Source organism: Piliocolobus tephrosceles, chromosome 11 (genome assembly GCF_002776525.5).
Source record: "Piliocolobus tephrosceles isolate RC106 chromosome 11, ASM277652v3, whole genome shotgun sequence".
Lineage (NCBI taxonomy): Eukaryota > Metazoa > Chordata > Mammalia > Primates > Cercopithecidae > Piliocolobus > Piliocolobus tephrosceles.
In genome coordinates this window covers 85,577,997-85,591,440 of record NC_045444.1, presented here as the reverse complement: position 1 = coordinate 85,591,440, position 13,444 = coordinate 85,577,997, and the positions used below count along the sequence as shown (strand labels likewise).

At 34.6% G+C, this 13,444-nt stretch overlaps 1 protein-coding gene across 4 annotated transcripts in view; it reads left to right on the top strand.

Annotated features, from left to right (window-relative positions):
- Window positions 1–13,444, top strand: part of SATB2 (SATB homeobox 2) — a 200,579-nt gene that overhangs the window by 16,308 nt on the left and 170,827 nt on the right. The gene's annotated exons all lie outside the window — the stretch shown is intronic.

Below are 13,444 nucleotides of genomic sequence, written 5' to 3'. Positions count from 1 at the left end.
GGGATAAATCACTAGTTTAATTTTTTTTTTTTTTTTCTTCTAACGTTTTTTCTCTAATAATTTCAACAATAGCCCATTTAATATAATTATATTAACTTGCCTTAAATGATATAAAACCTTGGCAAACCTTAATGATAAGCTACTACCCCTTTGTTATAAGAGTCTATTTTGTATGTATTTCAAAATAGTTACTTACCTCTAAAAATGTTCATTTCCCTTTAAAGAGTTAAACACATATGTTTTATAAAATCGTAGTTTTTTCTTTTACTTATTTGCTATTTCTATTTCTTCATGGTAAATACTCAGGATGGTTTGTCTCAGTTTTTCATATTAATCATCTCACTTGAGATGCATTCATCCTTTCAATGTTGTAAGTTAAAAAATTTGGTGATGGATCCTTTTTGGGACTTGAAAATATACTTTATTGAGGCAAAAGAAAACTTAACAGTTCTGTGACCCACTTTTAAAAAGAGAGGTTTATTAATTTGTCCTGATACTGGAGCAAATAATGTCAGGCTTTTGGCATAATCATTTAGTATATGCATATAAGAAAAAAAAATTCATAGAGAGTATGATGGTACCAATTATGAGGTATGCTAAGTGCTCAAAATGTTTGAAAAAGTTCTGGAAATCCTTGGAGACAGTGTGTTCCAAAGTGGCCTTTGTGGACAGAAAAGGCTTGGACTTAAAATTTTGGTATCTTTCTGAAGATCTAATAACATTCACTAAATTGAAAGGAGTCTGTAAACATTTTAGAATGTAATTGTTAATAATTGTGCTTCCCTAAAACAAGTTTTTTCCCCCCTCCTTCTGTATCATGTTGAACTATGAAAGAAATGGCCTCGCTCTGTTGACCAGGGATACGTTTAGTGTTAGTGATTGCTTTTCAAATTTTCTGAGAATATAGTTCACATTTGAGCCCTTATATGTTTAATATAAACTAAAATTATTATCTTGGTGAAGAATAATAGATTTGTTTCAACCAGCTGCCTTAGACACTTTCTCTTAATTAACTTCATTTAGTAATAGCAGAGGTCTTATTAGCTGCTTCCCAAGTTGAAAATAAAGATGACATTATTTTGTCTCAATACATATCGTTTATAATACATGATAGTAAAGTGGTTAAAATTGTTTAGTGGAATTTAAATTTTTTAAAAAAGAAAGATTTTACTCTACATAGCATAATTATAAAGAGATTAGACAACTTTAGAATATAACAACTTAGAAGATAAGATTTTGATAGTACAAAGGTTTCTAATTGAATGTTAACAAAATTATTTTATGAGTTTAAGTTTAATTTCCAAATGTATGTTAAGATGTTAATAATTTATTTGTAACTTTTAACCATGTATATAGTTTGGAGCAAAGCCAAGCCTTTTGAAAAATGCACATTCTAAATTTTAAAAAATGTTTAAAATAAATTTTTAGTTAGTTTTTTTATAATTAAAGGATTTTTTTGAACATAGAGTAAATATAGATTATATTTCTACCATTCTATGTTCTTTTGTTTAAATCTTCTTTATAAAGCAATACAATAAGCATAGATAACTACACAAGTATTTATAGCTCTTTATCATTTATTAGCATTTTCAGATATATTGCAGTCTTGTCAATGGTTTAAAGATGGATACAATAAGATTTGCCTTAAAAGTGGAGCCAAAAATTTGGGAGTACTTATTTGTTAATCTTTAGTGTTCCTCTTTCTTAAAAGCTGTTCTTTTAAAAATAAGGGAGATCAAGTTAATTGGTTGTCTAATCAAATAGCCATTTATCTTACTGTTTTTGATAAGCAGTGAGGTAAATATATTTTAAATATATTTCTGAATGCATTGATTGCAATAGTAAATTCTGCTATTATTCCACTTATTTAGGTAGAGGGAATTTACTGTGTTTTTCGATGAGAACTAAGTATTCATAAAAAAGGGAGCATTATTTTAGTGTCTGAATTTAAATAGTAGAGAGGGTAGATACACTGTCACCAGTCTTTAAGGTTGTGTTTTAACAGGGGACTTAAAAGTGTGTTGTTTACTATGTGGTTAACTTTAGAAGACTCTATTAAAAACTAGATCAGTTTTGCTTTGTCTTTCCAACACTTTCTAGGATATTTTTGCTCTTATCTGAGCAGTGTGTTTTAAAGCATGTATGTAATAAAATGTAAGTGCTCAGATGTGTATGTCAGTCAGCTTTTATAGAAGGTCCTTAGGAAAAAAAAAAGGCTAATATCTCTTTAAAAAACATATGAAGGCTAGGAGAGAGTTTAGAGCTAGCAAGAGCACGATGGTGTTGACAGCTTTATATCCCTGCTGGGTAACATTCACTTACTAGAATTGGCGTCCCCTCTCAGCTAGTAATTCACTCCATAAGGATTTTGAAAAAGGATGATTAATGGTGAGGAAATTTATATTTGTGAAATTGTTGATTAAAACTTACAGATCTATTTGAAGATTAGGAAAAGAAGAGATTATTAAGGATGATGAAAATAAAAATCAGATGATCCTTTTTACCACTATTAGCATAAGTACCTAAAATGTTCTGTTGTATGGCATGCTTGCTTCAGCCATGCAACTTACAGCATAAAATGAAAGTGATGCCAATCAAGTTCCAGAGGAAGCAAGGCATTCTGCTTTTTTCCTGGACTGCTGAAAGGTGCTGGCCAGTTGTGCTTTAATAGCAATAAATTGTTGTGCTTCATTCATTGTTAACACAAGCATTTTCGTTTTTTAATGTTTGGCTTAAAGAAGAACTTTCAGACAGCTTTATTTAAACTGAATGAACAGCGCTTGAATATACCAGATGGTGTATTTGCTGATAGGAGGCATTAAACATCAGAAATCTTTTTGATACTTTTCATTTTCCCATGAATTTTTATGATTTTTTTGGTGTTAAATGTTCTAGATTTTAGGGAAAAATATTTAAACATTGAAAATATCTTTTAGAGAGATTTGCTTTTTATTTTTTTGAAAAAAACTTGCTTATTTCTGAAAAATAATTTATGTTTTATAAATAACAATTTAATTTTGTTGGCATGCAGTCTGTGGAAATTATCTTATAACTAGTCTACCTGAAGTAGACCTGTTTGTGCTACCAGGCAGCCCTTTCAAGAACATAACTGTCTTGTTGCAAGGGGAAAAAAATCATTATGCAGTACACACTGATGTATTCAAATAGGGAAGCAAATGTGATCAAGATTATTAGTCAGGGCCTCATTTAAAACTGAACATCGTCTACAACAACAGTTAGTTTAATTGTCTACATGTGGAACACTTCCTTTTAGATGAAAAGAAATGCAGTTCGGGTCAGGTGTAGTCACCATATCAGCGACAGTAGAGAGACATTTAACTTTTTGAAAGGAGTGCAGATATGAAAGTATAGATAGGTGTATATTGAGATTATATAATACTTAAAAATTTAGAAATATATTGTTAACATGGGCAAAATGGAGAAAACTCCATTTCCAAGGATGAATATCATAATACTTATAGGAAGTACTCATTACTTCAAAAGAGAAAAGATTGTATTTTCCCCTCCCACTCCCTTTTTTTTTTTTTTTTTTTTTTTAAGGTTTTAAGATCTTTTAAATAGAATGAACTTAAGCTTTGGGGTCATCCAACAATCTAGCATGTCCTCTGTAGTTTTGCTGAGGTAGAAAAATAACTCTTCTCTAAAGTGTTTTTAGTTCTTGGCCTGTTATTAAAATAAAGATATACTTGGTTAAAAAAATATATGCAATGGAACATACACATTAAACAGAACATAGGGTATCCGCCCCTCAAAGTCCTAAGCATAATTTGATGTTTCAAGTAATTTTGGAAGCCTTATGTTCCATCAGCAGAAACCCACTGACCATTGTATACTCAAGATCATCTGTAGTGTAGTGTGTGTGTGTGTGTGTGTGTGTGTGTGTGTGTGTGAACTACACAGATGTCCCTTAAGGCATCTGTTTTTTAACCCCTGCAGAAAATAAGCAATATCATCCTTTCCCAGAGGGTTGTAACCAGCAAAGTCTGTACATATGAGATATCCTGTTTGAATTCTTCTTTTCTTTCTTGAATTTTGTTTTAACCAATCTGTCTCTGTAGAGAGGGGAAAACAGACTAATCATCATTTATTAGATAGCTAAGAATATGAATTTGAGTCATTTTAAGTATATGGAAATCAGTTTTATTCTAGGCAAGACTACAATAATTATTTGGTATATCTGGCAAAGTAATAAGCAGTGAAGTTTGGTAATTATAATTTAAAACCCTTATTTTTCTTTCTTTTTAAAAAGTATTATAGAATTAGCATATATGTATATATTTAAAAAGACATGTTAAATTTACAGGGCTAGATGAATTACAAATAGTATTATTTTCTTGGGTTATACTTATCTTTTAAAGCTTTTTAGGTTTCTGTTGGAATAAAATTTCTCACCATTAAAATGTTTCTTATGACTAAGAATCCCACATTAGGTGTGTAAAATATGTACATAGTTTGTTTCATTTCAGAAAGCCAGACTTTATCCTACATAGCATGTAAATTAATAAAGAATTCTTTATATTCTTTTATTGGTAGGCTTTTAAAAAACCTATATAACTAATATATGGTGACATAGTAATTTTTACTATCTTTCTTACATGAATACTTAGATACAATGGCATTTTGGAACATATTTAAAGATGGAGCATTTGACAAAAGTTGTATGTGTAACAGTTTGTCAGTGAAAAGTGACAAGTGGGAAATGACAAATGAAATGTTGGCATCATCACTCTTTATTTTGATAAAAATGTCTCAATTTGCAGTGATATAATACTGTTTCATATTATTTCATGAGTTGTGTGAGAATGCATAAGGGGAATTTAGATTTTGTGAACGAAAAATTAGCAGCCCAAACTCTCTTTTCAGAAGCTTTGGCAGCAAGTTCCCCGTCTCCCCCACTCCCCAAGAATAAGAACAGCAGTGAAATGTTGGATCTAACCCATACATTTTAACTCATTATTTTTTGGAAAAAAAAGAGAAATAACCTAAAACGGTTTCAAGTAGGAGACCTTTATGCTTAGCTCAAAAAAATGAAAAAAAGAGTTTGCCTTTTAGTGTCTATTCTTTTCTTTGTGGCAATTTTTAAATGAATGATTTGCCTCTACTGACTTTGATTGTATGGGTCTTTTTTCACTTCCAATCAACACTGCTCTCCATCATTAACTTAGGGTGCCAGTAAGGAGAGCTGTGAATTCCTGTTATTTTAAAATGCAATAGAGGTTTTGAAAATGTCTGTGGTAAAAATGGATTTTTATATACAAAAGATTCATCATCCTACTACTTAAATGTAATGTGATAAATATTTCAAAGTCAAAGTAGATGCCCCGGGTGGAACTGAGGTATGACTAAAACAAAAACCAATTGAGGACTTACAGAGTTGGAAAAATGCACAGTTGTAGCCACTATAGTGTGCTATTTTCCGTTCCTCTTTATTGTTAGCAATTAACCAAACATTATTTTTCTTCTTTTACGTAGAAACAAGCCCCGTAAGCATAACATGCTATAGTGTTTTTGTAAAAATGTTCCATGGTGGAGTTTTCCGAATTATGGAACTCTAGCTATATATATTTGTTTCAATTAACAGAATTATTTTGCTTCTTAGTAGCAAGTGATTTAAGAATTGTGGTAAAATCAGTATAATTAAGTGGCACTGAAAGGCTACATCAGAAATTGCATTCTACAACTTGCGTATCTTTTGCTGCTCAATTAAAAGTTTTACTTATTTCAGATTTTTAAAAAACTAGATAAAAAGACATAATATGGAACAAGTGTGCTTTAGATATATAATTATGACAACAGGATTTATGGCATGCATTTTTCCCCCTTTTAATTGATGTCCTTTAACTTAAACAAGTGGATGTTATGGTTATTAGTTTGACACATGCCTAAAATGCAGATCAAAGCATTAATAGAAATTTTGAGTCTTTGAAACTTGCAATAAAGTTATCAGCAAACTATGTCAGTCTTATAGTAAGCATATTCTTTATTAATGGTTATGACATATAGGACAGGAAAACCTTCTGGGGAAATGTATTTCAATTTTAGTTGCTCCTGGTACTATTACTCATTAATAGCGTGTGGGCAAATTCAGTTCTGCTCTTATCTAGTAGCCTTATCATTGGAATGGAGTTCTGTCGTAGCACAGTTGGTTATTAAACTGTAAAATAACAACAAAGATCAAAAAAGGGGAAGCACTGCAAGCTACCATTTATCAAAAGGGATCTATTTCAAACCAGGGTAACTGGTGCCCACTGATGGTTGCACAGTTACTGAAATGTGCACAGCAGCTCAGTGTCTTTCTTTTGTTTATTTGACTGAAGACTTACACAGATATTTATGTATATAATATATAAAATAAGGGACTCTAGTTAGAGCAAATGCTTTCCAAAGTACTAAGATCTGACAGAGGTGATTTGCAGGTATTTGTTGTAGAAACAGCTTGAATTTCATCATGTTAACCACATATATCTTCTTCTTTCTTTAAAAAATACCTTTTACTTGTTTTTGCATTTGGCTAGAAAGCAAGTATATTGGTTCTTTCATAACTGATTGTGACTGATTTTTTTTTTTAAACACAAGAAAATATTTTCTTTGCAAAGCGAGCAAATTTGATGGAATACCATGCCCAAGCTTCCTGGGAAAGGACCAAAGGACCAAAGGACCAAAGGCATAAAGTAAAAATAACTGTATTTTTAGGTTTCCCAATTATGTCCTATATTAAAATTGAGTACTTTTATTGCATTTGTTTCAATTATTATTACATATAAGGAAAGGCAACATTGATATATTTAATAGCTTACTGAGAAGATGCATTCATATCAAAACACTTGAAATAGCAATAGCATTTTTGAAATATTATTTTTTGGGGGTTAACAGAATAAGAACTTTCTTTTGTCATAATCCAAAGATGCTAACAGAGCAGCATGATAAATGTCTCTTTAAGTGTCGTAGTAAAAGAAAATGACTTGTCTTCTGAGGCAGTGGAGAGTTTATGTTGCTTTGGACCCATTTCCCAAGCAGTGATCGAAAACAGATTACAATAACAATTATACAGTCAGAAGATGCAATATCCATTTCTGCTTTAATTGAGTGAAAGAATAATAAAAACATCATTAAGAAAAATGAGGTGGACCTGTCACACAATGTACAAATTTTTAGTCTTGGAGAAGATGCAGAAAAACTGAAGTGCTTTTCGCTTACTTTGTTGTGTTTATTAGCTAAAATCTGTTTTGGGGAGAGACCATTTGGCTCTCATTCTTCCCTGAGAAGTTCAGAGAGGAGCCCAGGGGAAGTGGTTGCCCAGGAGACATTACAAATGACCATTGACTTTGTCTTCATACACAGTTTGACCAGGAAAATCCCATTTTCTTAAATTCTACCTGAGGTGGAACTACTCTCCCCCTCCTTTTTTTTGTCTCTGTAAATGGAAATCAGAAGTAATGAATGTTCCTCTTGTTACAAAGCCCAGCCAAGTAAGAGTTAGGTGTGGTTCCTAGGCCTGCTGTTCTTCCTCTTCCCAAAGTCCAAACCAGGCTGAAGGGGAGAGAGAGAGTGGAGGCCGAATAGTGAGCGCCTCATTTCTTCTCGGCACACATGGGAGTAACCTGAGTTGCTCTGTGGTCACATCACCTGAGGTGTACTCACTTGACTGTCACCCGAAATGCAGAGGCTTTTGCTTCGACCTGCAATCCTCTGAATCATGAAATCGATGTCCTTCACATTGCTGAGACTCCAGCTCTCATTCCACAGAGCTACGCTTTCAGCAACTCCGAATGAACTGCCAGGCAGCAGCCAAGAATCAGGCTCGTTTCCCCTCATTCTGGGCTGTGTTTGTTACTCTATTCATAGAAACTGTGAGCTCCTGAAGAAACCTAGGTGGTGATGGTGGAGTTCACCCGGGAACCCTGGCTCAGGGTGGGGATACCTGAGGTGGGTATAACTCGGGTTACCCCCCGTGTGTGTGGGTACTAAAACTGCAAATAATGTCGGCCATCGGAGTAGTCGGAGCTCCAGGTTTTACTCAGTTGACAGACTTAGAGGGGAATATTTCTTTCATCTGTCGCTGAGTTTCTTGGGTTTAATATTTAAAAACCTTCCTGAGGTGACAAAATGAAAGAAACAAGATAAGCAGTACATCCTCCTGATGGAGGTCTCATAATTTCCGAACGCTCCCAGGCATTTTTTATCATCCCTTTTAGAGTGGGATGTATATCAAACAGCCCCAAAAAAGCTTTTTTAAAAAAGTTTTTTAATCCGTAGAGTCTAGTTAATAGCGCCTTCATTAAAATGCTTTTGTCAGCAAAGGGTTTTCAGTTTTAACATTTACATAACCTAACAGTGTTGATGAAGACCATGAGCTTTAAGGGTCTATTAGTGGTTCCGTTTCTTCTGGACTTTATAATTTAAACCTAAACATTAATTCTGGGTGGAACTTGGCATAATGTCTTTTTGCCTTGGAGGGAATTTTTGTTGTACAATTAAAAAAAGTGTTTTTTTTTTTTTTTCATACGATCACCTTCTCCATGTCCCTCTTCCGCAAGTAAACAGCAATTAAATAGTCAAGGTTTTAAAAGGGCTTCTTTAGTTTAAAAAAAGGGGTGGTTATTTTAGGTGAATTTAACAATTTTCCATTAGTTCACATTGCAAACTAGTGCTTTGGTATTAACAAGGAAGTTCTGTGAGGCTGATAATGCAGTGGAAATATTTTTCTTTTCTGTCTCTCTCCCCTGTATACAAGAAAGCCCTGTGGTAAAATTTTTTAATAAAACCATTTTGCATGACAGTTGAAACTTATAAATCAGTTGCTGCTATTCTTCATTAGAAGCTGAGAGACAAACACGTTTTAAATTTTTGTCACCTGTAATTGTAACATTGACTAGAAAGAAGGAAATTGGAATCTTAGAATGTGACTGAATTTTTCAGTATTATTTTGGAAAATAAACTGTGATCCTTAATATGATCTTTTTGATGTATTAATACTATGTTAAAGTTGAGTTATTGTAGTAATCTAATTATATGTTAAGTGGGAAATTAGAAAGCACTAAAGAAACCTTGAATGATAAATTGTCTTCATCTGAAAACCAGAAGGTATTCAGAATGTGAGTGAAGGTGCCTGTCAGGAGAGAAGCATTCCTAGAGGCTCCATTCAGACAAGATGTTGTCCTTTAGATTTGGGAAATGTGGTATTAGAACACCCCAAATCCTTTAGTATCGAGGGAGTATAAGAACAGCAAATTGTTCTCTGAACAGGAAGTTATTACAGTTTTAATACCCAGGTAAAGCCACTTTACAAGGGTAAATAAGGTGATCCTGACTTTTTTCCTTCTGAAATGAATCTCTAGGTAATATTCAGCAAAACTACCTCTATTTACAGCCTCATTCATATGGCAAGTTTGAGCCTTAAGCACGTTTTTACAGCTAACTTATAAACTCCCCCAAAACTGGGGCTTACCATTGAAAGTCGGCCAACACTGTTACAAATGGTCATTAGTTCCCAAGAAACTTTGAGGAGAAAAAGAACTGTAGGAAAATGCCATAGCTTTAGTAGGAACCGTTTTGTTTCATGTGTATTTTTTGCTGCCATGGCAGAACTGGGGGCTGACATGCATGTTCAGGATTGATACTGAACATTCTCCTATGGAAATGTATAGGATTCCAATTAGTGCAGGGTCAGAGCATAAATGTACCTCTTTTTTCACACTGTTCCAAGTGGTTAGTGGGAAACAAGCTGCAAAGTAATTCCCTTGGCCCCCCAATAAAAAGATTTATAGCAAAGTAATTCTCAGCTCCATAATGGGACTGTTGTAGGTTTGTGTTTGATATTTGTAGGACTGAAATACAGTCCATGTACCCAAACTAAGCATTTATTGTAAACAAGTTAACTGCCAAGAGCTTATATTCTGTCAAACATAATTATATTGAAGATTGATGTATAGCTTGAAAGTGAGTTTGAGGGAGACAGTTCTTTTTAACCAAGGCAGGCTTCTCAGATGCAGCTCTCTTCTTCCTTTGCTAGAATGACACAGTAAAGCCATCTCTCGCCGCCAGCCTCTCATATATAGAATAAACACAGGCTTGCTCTTTGAAAATATAGCTGTTTGTCGATCCTATTTGTGTTAACAAAATAAATGAACTTATATTCATAGAAACTGTCATGTATAGTTTCTTCTATCATCTCCATCTAGATCTAGCAGTGATGGTGCCAAGATAAAATAGCAGCTCTTACCTCTTGGGCGATACTGAAGTTCACCCACAAACTTAAACGTATACTATTAAGTTAACCCCAGATGAAATTCTTTTCTCCTTCAATATGGAGTTTGAAATAATGTTTGACTTGTGTTTCTGTTATTTTGTATTGGACTTGTCGGAATAGAACTGTTTTGAAACTGGCCTTCTAGGGGAAGGGGGACAACACCAATACCTTTATTTTGTGGCTCAGAAATTATATTTTATGCTTAAATAATTTACGAACCAAGGACTCTAGGGAAAATGAAGTCTTTTTGAGATTAAGGTGTTCATACCTGGAATTACTCCCCATTTAAAATGCTGCAGTAGTCTACCAGGGTTTTTCTTTGAGGAAAGTAGATTCTTACATTTTATTTAGGGTAAATATTTCTCACTTTTTTGTCCAGGAGACAAATCACTTTAGGCTTTGATAACACTTCTCAAAGGCAGTAAAAAGTGGAATAACTCTTTCTTTGGCTGGGTGATAGCCTTTGGATAAACATATTCAGGATGAACCTAAGGTTTCCAAGAGATTTGTATGCAGAGACTTAAATAGTCTCTTTCATTTTTAAAATATTAATTTTAATATTTTATTTTGGAAATTATATAAATTATAAAGAGGATATATTAGAACCATAAAGTGAAAAAAAAAATACTAGTTTTCTCTGTTCTGTTTTTCTGATTTATTTCTATAAATTTCACAGGCACTACATATATACTTAAAATATTTTGTCTGGGAAGTATTCCATCAGACCCTGGTTTCCCTGGTCTGTAGGCTGGGTTTTATTAACTTGATCTGAGTCACAATAATAATATCCTATGTATTGCAAACCAGAGGTCTCAGTCATATCCCCTAAGGGGACTGGAGAATACACACTATGATTTTGACTTTCTTGCTCTTTCTCCCTCCTGTTTTTTTCTCTTTCTCCTTTCAGTGTTAGCCCTTTCACCAGTTTGGTTATTATTGCGCCTTGATGGATGCATTTGTTGAATATAAGAATGAGAGTGGCTTTTAATGGCTGGGAAATGAAGGTGGTAGTTGCCTGTCTGCTTAAGCTCGGCTTTGTGAAATCTGCATTCATTGCACAGTGTTACTTTCTACACATCTATTAAATATCCATAAATGTTTTGCTGTTTGAACTTTAAACATAGACAGTAGGATTTTCTTTTTGTGAGGGAGAAAGCCTTTTATTTTTTTGCTATAAAAACTTTACTTTTCAGTTTTTTATTTGATAAAAATCTCTCCATTCTAGTATGATTTCCTTTGAGGCTCTGCACCAGTGTTTGATCTCAATTTTTAATAATTTTTGTGAGTTAAACTCCCCAAAGAAAACATGCTTGTGCTATGAAATATTCCCACTAGAAATCCGGGTAGTCTTGTCTTATTGAGAGCTGAACACTTGATTCCTTTATTAATTCCTTTCAAGAGGACCTCAGTATAGTTAACCTTTCTTTAACACTACACTGGAGAAATTAATCAAGCTTTTTTTTTTTAATTGTTTGAATTAGATAAAATAACATTTAGGCAGAGCTCAAAACCTGAAGTAAATGTTAGTATAAGGACAATTTTCATTGACTCCTTTTTTGACGCATGGGACTCTGAGTTGCAAATAGCTTTTCCAGAGAGGATGATGAGAATAAGGTGGGGAGGTGAATCGATCTCCGCTTAAATAACTATTTTCAACAGAGTGAGACTCTGTCGCAAAAAAAAAAAAAAAATCTTCTCAGAAACCTCCAGAATGAAATTTTACTTAATGAAGGACAGAAACCCTGGCATTCACAAATTATGGTAGTCATTTTTAACATGTAGTTGAGTCTCAGGACTTACACATATATGTATTTTTAACCTATTGTGAAAAGAACCTGAAGAATTTAGGCTTGAACTAAGGATACTTCGACAATATGCCATACACTTGAACTTTTCTGATATATTCAAACTTGTATATCCTACTTTTTTCCTTTCTATTTTTTTAAAATTATTTAATTATTTATTTTAGAGATGGGTCTGGCTCCGTAGCTCCGGCTGGAGTGCAGTGGTAAGATCATTGCTCACTGTAGCCTCGAACTCCTAAGCTCAAGTGATCCTCCCACTTCAGCCTTCCAAGTAGCTGGGATTAACAGGCTCCGGCCACCGTGCCCAGCTCTTTTGTCCTTACTTTTTTTTTTTTTTTTTTTAATTCTAGGATTATTAAACATTTTGTCTTTCTGTAGTTACTAAATTTAGGAAAGATACTGTAGTCCTTCAGTGCAGGACATGGGTAGGACTGCCAACAAGACCCCTGTGGCTCTAGGGCATGTACAGAGCACGGTGCAGCACGCCACTTTGTTGCACACCCATCCATGCAATGCCCGTGGTGATACACCGACAAGTTCTGTCAATAGTGGTCATGCACAGTGCTGTGATCTGGCCAACTTCCCCTGGACAAACATGGAGCAAGCTCCTGAATCCACTTGTGTGGATCATTTCCTAGAAAGCTTTCCTTGTCTGCTGATGCTGAGTGCAGTGCAATGGGGCCAGAGTGATACGGACAAGTTTGACAGCTAGGCAGACACTGCCTATTAATGGTGGTGATTAATATCTCAGTGGAATTGCCATTTTGTTAAACTAAACCAACATTTATTTTGGGCCTACTATATAGGTCAGGCTCGGGTGGGAGGGGCATGAGGGAGCTAAGTCCAGTCCATGTTTGAGGAGGAAAATGGTGGGCCTCTCTTCTACACCCACTAGAGCCTTGGCATTCCTGACATCGGAGAATTTAGTTCCGTGGGTCAGGCTTGCTGTGGCAGAGTTCCCAGGTGTGGCTCAGGCTTCTTTTGTTTAGATAAGCTTCCACAAATTGCCTCCTATGTGCCTGTGAAATACTGTTTTGCAAACTGCCTGGCCAGTTTGATCTTGCCACTTAATTTCTATAACAGAAGGATGTTTAGAGACCTGGAGTTTCTCCTTCAGCTTTCGGACCTGACTTCAGGTTGACTTGTGGTTGCTTTGCTGGAGTCAGGCCTGAAAGAAATCAGAGATGTGGAAGGCCAGAACTCATTTCCCTTCCCTACCATTTTAGGCTCAGTTTGATCCTTTGGGGTCGTCAGTGAGAGAGGACTAGCGTCCACCCTCCCATCCTCACCCCCACCTATTTTTGTTCTTATTGTCCAAAGTTAAGATTGGCTTCAGGGGTTGCAAAATAGTGTCTGGTTTTCCTAGAGA